Genomic DNA, 7,823 nt, shown 5'->3' with positions numbered 1-7,823 from the left:
AGAATCTGAGCCAAATTGAATGTGATTAATTTTCTTAGTGCGACGCATGGACCTAGAATACATCATTATTATTAAGTGAAAAAATTATATACTGCAGTACTATTATAGCTAGAGAATCTAGAACTTGTAACGCCAGATTGGAACCCTGGCCTGTGCGATCCCTCCAGGTCAAATGGATCCCAAAATTCATCGATGGACAGGACCGTTCATCTCCCTGATCAGAGAACACTGTCCCTAATGATTACACATGCTAATCTCAAATTCACATAAAATATTTCCTAATGAACTCTACTCTTTTAAGTTGTGTTGATGGCTCTCTGAAGAATGGAATTAGTTGGTCTTCCTATGGCTTTAGTTTTGACACTAAGGTAAGAGTCTTATTACAAGGATCATTATTATCTTCATGGGTACAATGTGCAATCCAGTTTTACTGCTGTTGGTAGAATTCCATTAAAGAGTTGTATCATGTATGTGTGATTGTGTAGAGTTTCATTTTACTGATGACGTACTGATAGTCGGTAATTCCTATCCTTCATTAGTTCATCTTCTTATCACTTTCACTTTCATTTGAGTTCATTTGCTGATCTGGTGTTTGTGTGTTTACACATTTGAAGCCATTTATTACCATGACCATGACTGTTTAGGGAACTATGCATTGGCATACAGTATCTGTTTTTTGACATGGTAAGATTGGACAATGGGCATATTTATTGTTGAATTAGGGATGAAGGAACTTTAGAATTTTATTAATACTTTGGTTTTGAATGTTCTTAATTTAAAAGCAAGTATTTAAAGCACTTTCATGTGTGTATTTTCAATAAGGAAAATTTATAAATGTCAGTGGTTACGTAATATGCATGGGTACTCACAACAAAATGGATAAAAAAAGTCTGTTCTAAAATCCCTAATTTTATAAGAGGTTATGATCAACAGTAGTAGGAGTATATAGAGTCTGTGTGTTTTTGTTTTTGTTTTAAATGAAAATAACAGACATACAGTACAGAGAGACATTTGATATCAAAGTTTCTACTAAATTGAAGTTAATGATTTCAATTATTATTTTTTTCAGTTTGTCAAAAGTTTGGAGTTTTGGAAGATGGTGTTCTTGCTCACACACTACAGGAAGAAGAATGTAAGTGAAGTATAAGAAATATGTTATGAGTTATAAAATTTGACACTTATGACACAGTATTTCTTGTTACGGACTGGAAATCTTTGAGTATATAACCAGTTGTATCTCTTTAACTATATAAAATATTAGATTTAAGTGTATTTAATGTTAACATATACCTAAGGTTGAATAATGGAAGGAAGAAAAAATTATAATTTGCTTTTTTTTATTTATGATAAAAATTGTATGCTCCACATTTGTGACCCAAGCTCACTGTATTAAGAAACAAGCCAAGCTACGCCAGTCTTGTGCCATTGTGTGAACATACCCGTTTTCAGCTTAACTGGGTGTGTGTTTTTTTGTTTCCATGAGGTTATCAGACAGAGTGGTGAAATGCATGGTCATATTAAATGCATGAATGATTACCAATAATGTACCAGGCATTGTTGACACTGTATAGGTGTGTTTTCACTGAAAATCAGGATAGAAATGGTTCTATCAGTGGTTGATTATCGGATTAGCAAGATCCATCTTGTAACTGTTTATTGCCAATAGCTGTAATACCACAAGAAAATCACTAAAAAAAGGTGATCTTATTCCTAAGCCTAATCTTGAAATATTTAAAACTTCACTTAGCTATAATGCTCCTTACAGTACCTACATTCTTTTCCAACGATTATTTGTTCTGCTTTCTCATCTCTTCTTTCAAATCTAACCTCCAGAGTAACCTTTCATCCAGTCTTGTGTACTGTAATTTTCCCTGTAGCCATTTCTTTTTGTTGCAGTACAGTATATTGCTTTGTTTTTTTTTTAAAGTAAAATATTTATTATAAATCTGTAAATCTAATTTTTATATAGTGGTATGAGAAAATGAAGTTAGATCACTTAAAATTTCAACTTTAAAATTCCTTGGGAAATAGTGGTGGTGCCAGCAGGGCCAGGTGGAATTCCCCCAACCATCAGACAGACCTTGACCCCTGACATGCGATGTCAACAACAAGGTTATTATTATTTATTCAGGCAAAAGATACAATATACAAAGTATAATACAAATTTAAAAAAATAAAGCGAACATAACATTGAGATGTACATTAAATAGACCATAGTAATTAACTGCCAGAAAGCACAAAGGAGCCTAAACCACTGTCACCGAATAGGTGTATACCTCCAACTAATGACTACCTGTACTTAGATAATACAAATAATATAAATGACATAGAAAAACGAAAGTGACTAAAGCATTACATTATAATATTAAGCCTAAGATATATCCATAGATGCAATTATAATTGAAATATTAAATTAGTTATACAAAGTTATTAACAAAATATAAAAAGTTAAAACATAGCTTGCACATTCAGCCTATTGAAAATATGGAACAAATTTGAAATTATTTCATTTTTAATGTAGTTAACTATCAATAGCTTAGGCTTATTTATCATGATTTGATTCACCACGTAAATAAAGGGGTGGGGTGAATAGGGTGGCTAGCCACCCTCCTTTGGTGACTGAAAAAAAAAATAGTCACTCGTCTTGTGTGTGTGCTTCTCATGTATACATGTTACGTACATGATTCCAATTAAAATAACAATTGTAATAATAACATTTATTGATAATCATCAAACCAATCATTTGAACTTAATTAAACTAAGCTAAAACCAAATATTTGATAATAATTTTTTTTTGTGGTACATTTCCATTTGTTTTTGATGAACAAAATTATAATTAGGCACTAAAATTTACTTGGTACTACTTTGATTAAGAATTCTAATGGATAGTGTTACGATTGAATTGAGAAATGTATTTGTTAATTATACTTCCACAATTATTAAATTACTGTCCAATTGAATTTATTAAATTAAACTCTATATTGAAGTTAAAGGGGGGGGGGGTGCGGGGATGAAATGATTAATTTTTAATTTAAAATAGAGGGATGAGCGGCCACACTGACAGTGACGGCACTCGATTTTGGAGCGCGGTATTTGAAAACGAGGCTTGTAAACTGGGTCCCAAAAAAAAAAAAAAAACTGGTGCTACAGGATTTTGAGCTAGTGTTAAAAGATAGGGAATTTCCTAAAATGTACAGACTTTCAAAGGCTTGCATTTTTTAACCCCATAAAAAATCGTGTCAAACTTCAGATAATTCAATGTAAATTTGGCCGTTCTTTTCATTTATATGGGTTTTCACTTTAGAAAATGTCTCAATTTTGTGTAAAATAACAGTTTGCCCCAGTTATTATTTCGGAAATTTGCACTAGACAGGGAGTCAGCTGATTCACTCAACCGTAACGAGCTGGTAACAACACAGCCAACTGATGAGAATGGTCGTCGCCAGTGGAAAATTGAAAAATTAGGACTGGCGAAAATATTTAATAATAATAATATAATAAGTTGAAGGCATTTTTGAAGAATGAATCTTTCAAAAAGATATGTTTGCTGGTTTGGATAAGGAAGTCTTGGAAGTGGTGATCTTATAAGTGGCGTTAAATAGGTTTGTTACCGAACTTGTCTTACCTGTGTAGGCATAACCTAGCATTAAGTGCAGTAGGCCTACCGTATTTATGTAGAGAATACGGAATACTACTCTACTGCCTGGCACGACCTAGGCCTAGGCCCCTAGTTTAGGCCTAGTCATACGAAAGATAATAATAATACTTCAAACATTAGACAAACAAACAACACTATTTTAAATAAAGTACATTAATTTACCTGTTTATTATTATATCCATGGAACTATCTAGGACCTACTACTACTACAGTATTACTAAAATGCCAGTTTATTCGTCGTGGAAAATAGTCTATTATACATACATTGTAATTGTCTTCATTTGTAATTTTTAAACTAATTTATATTTTTATATTAAAAAAAGTATTATATTAATGAAATAATTAATTCTATTCAAAATAATTGTTTAGGTTGTGGCTATGTTACACCACTTTGCAATGCATTTGAATATAGGCTTTTCACAGTGATGGTTAATTAAAATATTTTCAACAAAATTTATCATTGATGATTAGTGCTAGAATGATTAATTCCTTATAAAGATATTGTAATATCAATACTAATTATTTTTGAATGGTCTAATAATAGTCACTCTGATTTTTTTAAACTAGTCTGTTCAAACTTTTTATTGTACGTCTCTTCTTACAGGAAATGTCGACATGTTGGATATCGATGGCTTTCATTTGGTAGGCTAAAGAAATCTGACAGAAGGGTCATACCATCTTGCACTGTGTGATCGATTTGGGACAAGTTCCCAGAAACTGTGAAGACTGCCCTGGGTTTTTTGATGCTATAGATGATGATGATGATGTGTTGAAAGAATTACTTATAAATTGTTATGGAAGATACCTGATAAGTCCATCCTCATTAATGCAACAGATCTTTGTAGAGGATTCATTCTTGATAATTCATGCGACATCTGTGATCTGTTTTTTTGACAATCTCATCACTCATAAAAGGAAATTTTATCAGCATTGGCCTAGAGCTTTTGTATATCTGCACCAGTCAATTGTGTGTCACCTTCCAGACCTAGTCTGTAATTGAAATTGTTGCTATTGATGCAGATAGGCCTGCAAAATTGATTTCAAGAACATTTTGTTGTTATTAAAGTACAGTACAATGTTTTTTGTATCTTCCCCACTCTCATCTCATATTTTATAATTTGAAGCTAATACAGTATGAATTAGAATTTTGTGTACAGTAAATAAATGTAACTTGTTCTTCCCTAATTTTTACATTGGTATAAACTAACTATAAATCCATATATTTAATATTTTGATAATAGAGTGTGTTAATTGCAGTGATATATATTGTAATACCTGACTGCTTCAATGTTGCTTTATTCTGTGTACAGTAAAACAATTTTATATTAACTGTGAGAAAATACACTTGTAATAAATTATTTGCCATGTACAAGGATGATAAATTGCGTTTCAAAATATTTATTTAGTAACACCAGTAGTCTTGAATTTACTGTATGTACAACAATAATCAATAACCAAGTTAAGCACCAAAAATATGGATGTTGAATATCATCATGAAAGAAGAAATCTTGGCTATGGTAAATAATACAAGACAATCAGACATGATAAATAAAGCAGTGCAGTTAAAATTGCCTAAGACGACGAATAATATACAGTACTCTAATAATTTCTAAGTCGATCGTTGAATTTTCCATTACCGTAAGTGCAAGTCAAATTTTGTTAAGGTCAAACAATTTCTCAATGGCATTTTGGATAGGCAAGTTCAACTATATATTTCAAAATGGTGTACAAGAAAAAAATTGAAGCTTTCTCTTCTAATACCAAATTGATCAGCATGCAGACTGACATACGCATAATCCAGGCATTAAAAAATACAGTAAGCAGATTCATGGAATAACTTTACACAAGACTGTACAAAGCCATACATTAAAATAGTTGTTCCTGTATATATATTGAGCCACATTTTCATACTGTATTATCAACTTCGCACATTACATATTTCAAAATTAATCCTCACAATTTGTTTTATAATTCTGGGTCACATATTTGCTTCAAAAGAATTACTATTGAATGGGATTACACTGTTTTAAAAGAAGAAAGTAGAGCACTTCATAATACCATTTACTAATATTAAAGATATTTTGCAAGTAAAACAGGTACAGTAATAACTGATACTGTACAGTATTTATTTATTTATTATAAATTTGGCATGCAATATAAACCAGATGCGTAAAACAAAGTGTGTGGCATTTCAGTATATCTTCAGAGAAAAAAATCACTAGATAAATCATTTTAATTCAATTTTTTGAAATATTTTGGCCTCAATCAATTGCTGCAGAGCTCTGAGCATCGCCACCTTCTGCTAACCATGGCTTGGACATGTCTATTTCATCATGTCCACACAGATGAAACTGTTAGCATTAAATCCATTCGAGCCTGTCATTTGCTCCTATTGAGGAATAAATATACAGTAGTTACAATAATGCATTTTTAAAAATCAAAAATTTTATCAAACATTGGCATTTGCTGCTTTATCAATCACATACCATACTGAGATACTGTATGTACTAATCTGAAAAGACATTCATCAATTGACAGTATTTTCAGTTAAACAAAACTTTTTAATTACTTGATTGAAGCCTTCCTGTCTCCTAGTGTGTAATGTATTATTGTTGTTTCTTAATAAAACTGAAACACCACTTGTTTCAGTTTTTTACCATTCCAATGTATTTGTTTCATGATGATATACTGTAGTGTTATAGCACATCACCTTTTACAGTGTAGTTTTTAGACATTTAGGCCTAGACAGTTTTTCATAAGATGAGGCCTATAACTAGGCCTATATAGTATAATATTAGTAAGCCTAGGGGCCTAGGTCTATATATGAAAAAAAAATTCACTGGCAAAATGTGACGAAGTCGCCATGGCATGACAAGTCTAGGCTAGGATAGTAGTAGAAACCTACTAACGTTACCGTCAGCTGGATAAGGCTGTGTGCGAACTCACCTGCGGAACTGGAACAGTGTCCCGGACTGAGTGCACTACTGCTGCTGGGTAGACACTGACTGTGTTAATCCTAGGCATAGGCCTAATTATAAACAAACAAGTCATCGGACTGATATATGTTTGTTAATTCAATAGAATTAACGCTCTCGCTATTACTGTGTACGTAAACGATCACAAAAACTCACGACTTCACACTACTATTGTCTAGGCTAGTTGCTCAATCATCCTCGGGATGACGATTCTTCAATCAGCTGCTCGCCATAATTGACAGACTGCTCATGAATAATAATGAGTTGGTTAGAAAATGCTACCAAGCTACTGAAAAAAGTGATCAGCCTTGTTTTCACCCTATTTTCCTGTCTCTTCATATCATGTTTTGTTTCATAGATAATTATTGTTACATCTCAACATTTTGCACTTCCTCTTTAACTGTAGGTGGTAACTTTTATTGTTTTTACAATACAAAAGGAATTTAATCTTCCATTTGCAAGTGCTAATAACAAAATTAATTATGAATACAAATCATTCACCTTTTTATTGAAGTTTTATTAATTTTGTATTTTATATTCATTTTTTCTTTCATGTTTATGGATAATTAGGAGCCTTTTAGCTACAAGGACTTTTGTACATGCTCTCAATACAATCATGCTTTTTTGAGAGAAAAAAAAATAACATCAAATTATTGTGATAGTAATACATACTAATTCATGATAGTGACATGATGTTGAAATGTTGAATCCCGACACGATGGCGTGCATTTCTATTCTTGGAGTATTTATTATACTATCTTATCCGAGAATAATCAGTGGACCTTTCGGTTTTTTCAAATTATTATCTATTATACTGTAGGCAAATCTGATTTTGGCAGCCATAAATGGTATTCGCCATAAATAGTGTTTCCATATTTATTGATTTCCACAATAATACTTAAATTCCAAATGAGTAACTTCACTTCTTCAATTATTAGTTGATATTTTATTTTAATAGTTCAGGGGTATTATTCAGGTAATGTTGATAGGAGACGGGCTGTACGCATAGACATAAAGACTGCAAAGCAGTTAGCATTAGAGGCAGCAATAGAAGCCTATGCGTAAGGAATGTAGGTAAGAATGGCCCCGGAAAAAATGGCCCCGGAAAAAATGGCCCCGGAAAGAATGGCCCCGGAAAAAATGGCCCCGGTAAAAATGGCCCCATATGACAGGTAGGTAAAAATGGCCCC

The 7,823-nt window shown here is 32.3% G+C and overlaps 1 protein-coding gene across 2 annotated transcripts in view; it reads left to right on the top strand.

Moving 5' to 3' along the window:
- Positions 1–352: 352 nt before the first annotated feature.
- LOC117101077 overlaps positions 353–7,823 on the top strand; it is a 46,724-nt gene continuing 39,253 nt past the window's right edge. For both annotated transcript variants that reach the window (XM_033240944.1, XM_033240943.1), the window contains exons 1-2: positions 353–368; positions 1,070–1,132. The gene's annotated coding sequence lies outside the window, so the exon portion shown is untranslated. The remainder of the gene's footprint in view (positions 369–1,069; positions 1,133–7,823) is intronic.

This window comes from Anneissia japonica, unplaced genomic scaffold (genome assembly GCF_011630105.1).
Source record: "Anneissia japonica isolate Jap-2015-1 unplaced genomic scaffold, ASM1163010v1 scaffold1201_len176657_cov207, whole genome shotgun sequence".
Classification (NCBI taxonomy): Eukaryota; Metazoa; Echinodermata; class Crinoidea; order Comatulida; family Comatulidae; genus Anneissia; species Anneissia japonica.
Note: the sequence above shows the minus strand (reverse complement) of the source record. Positions and strands in the feature narration are given on the sequence as shown.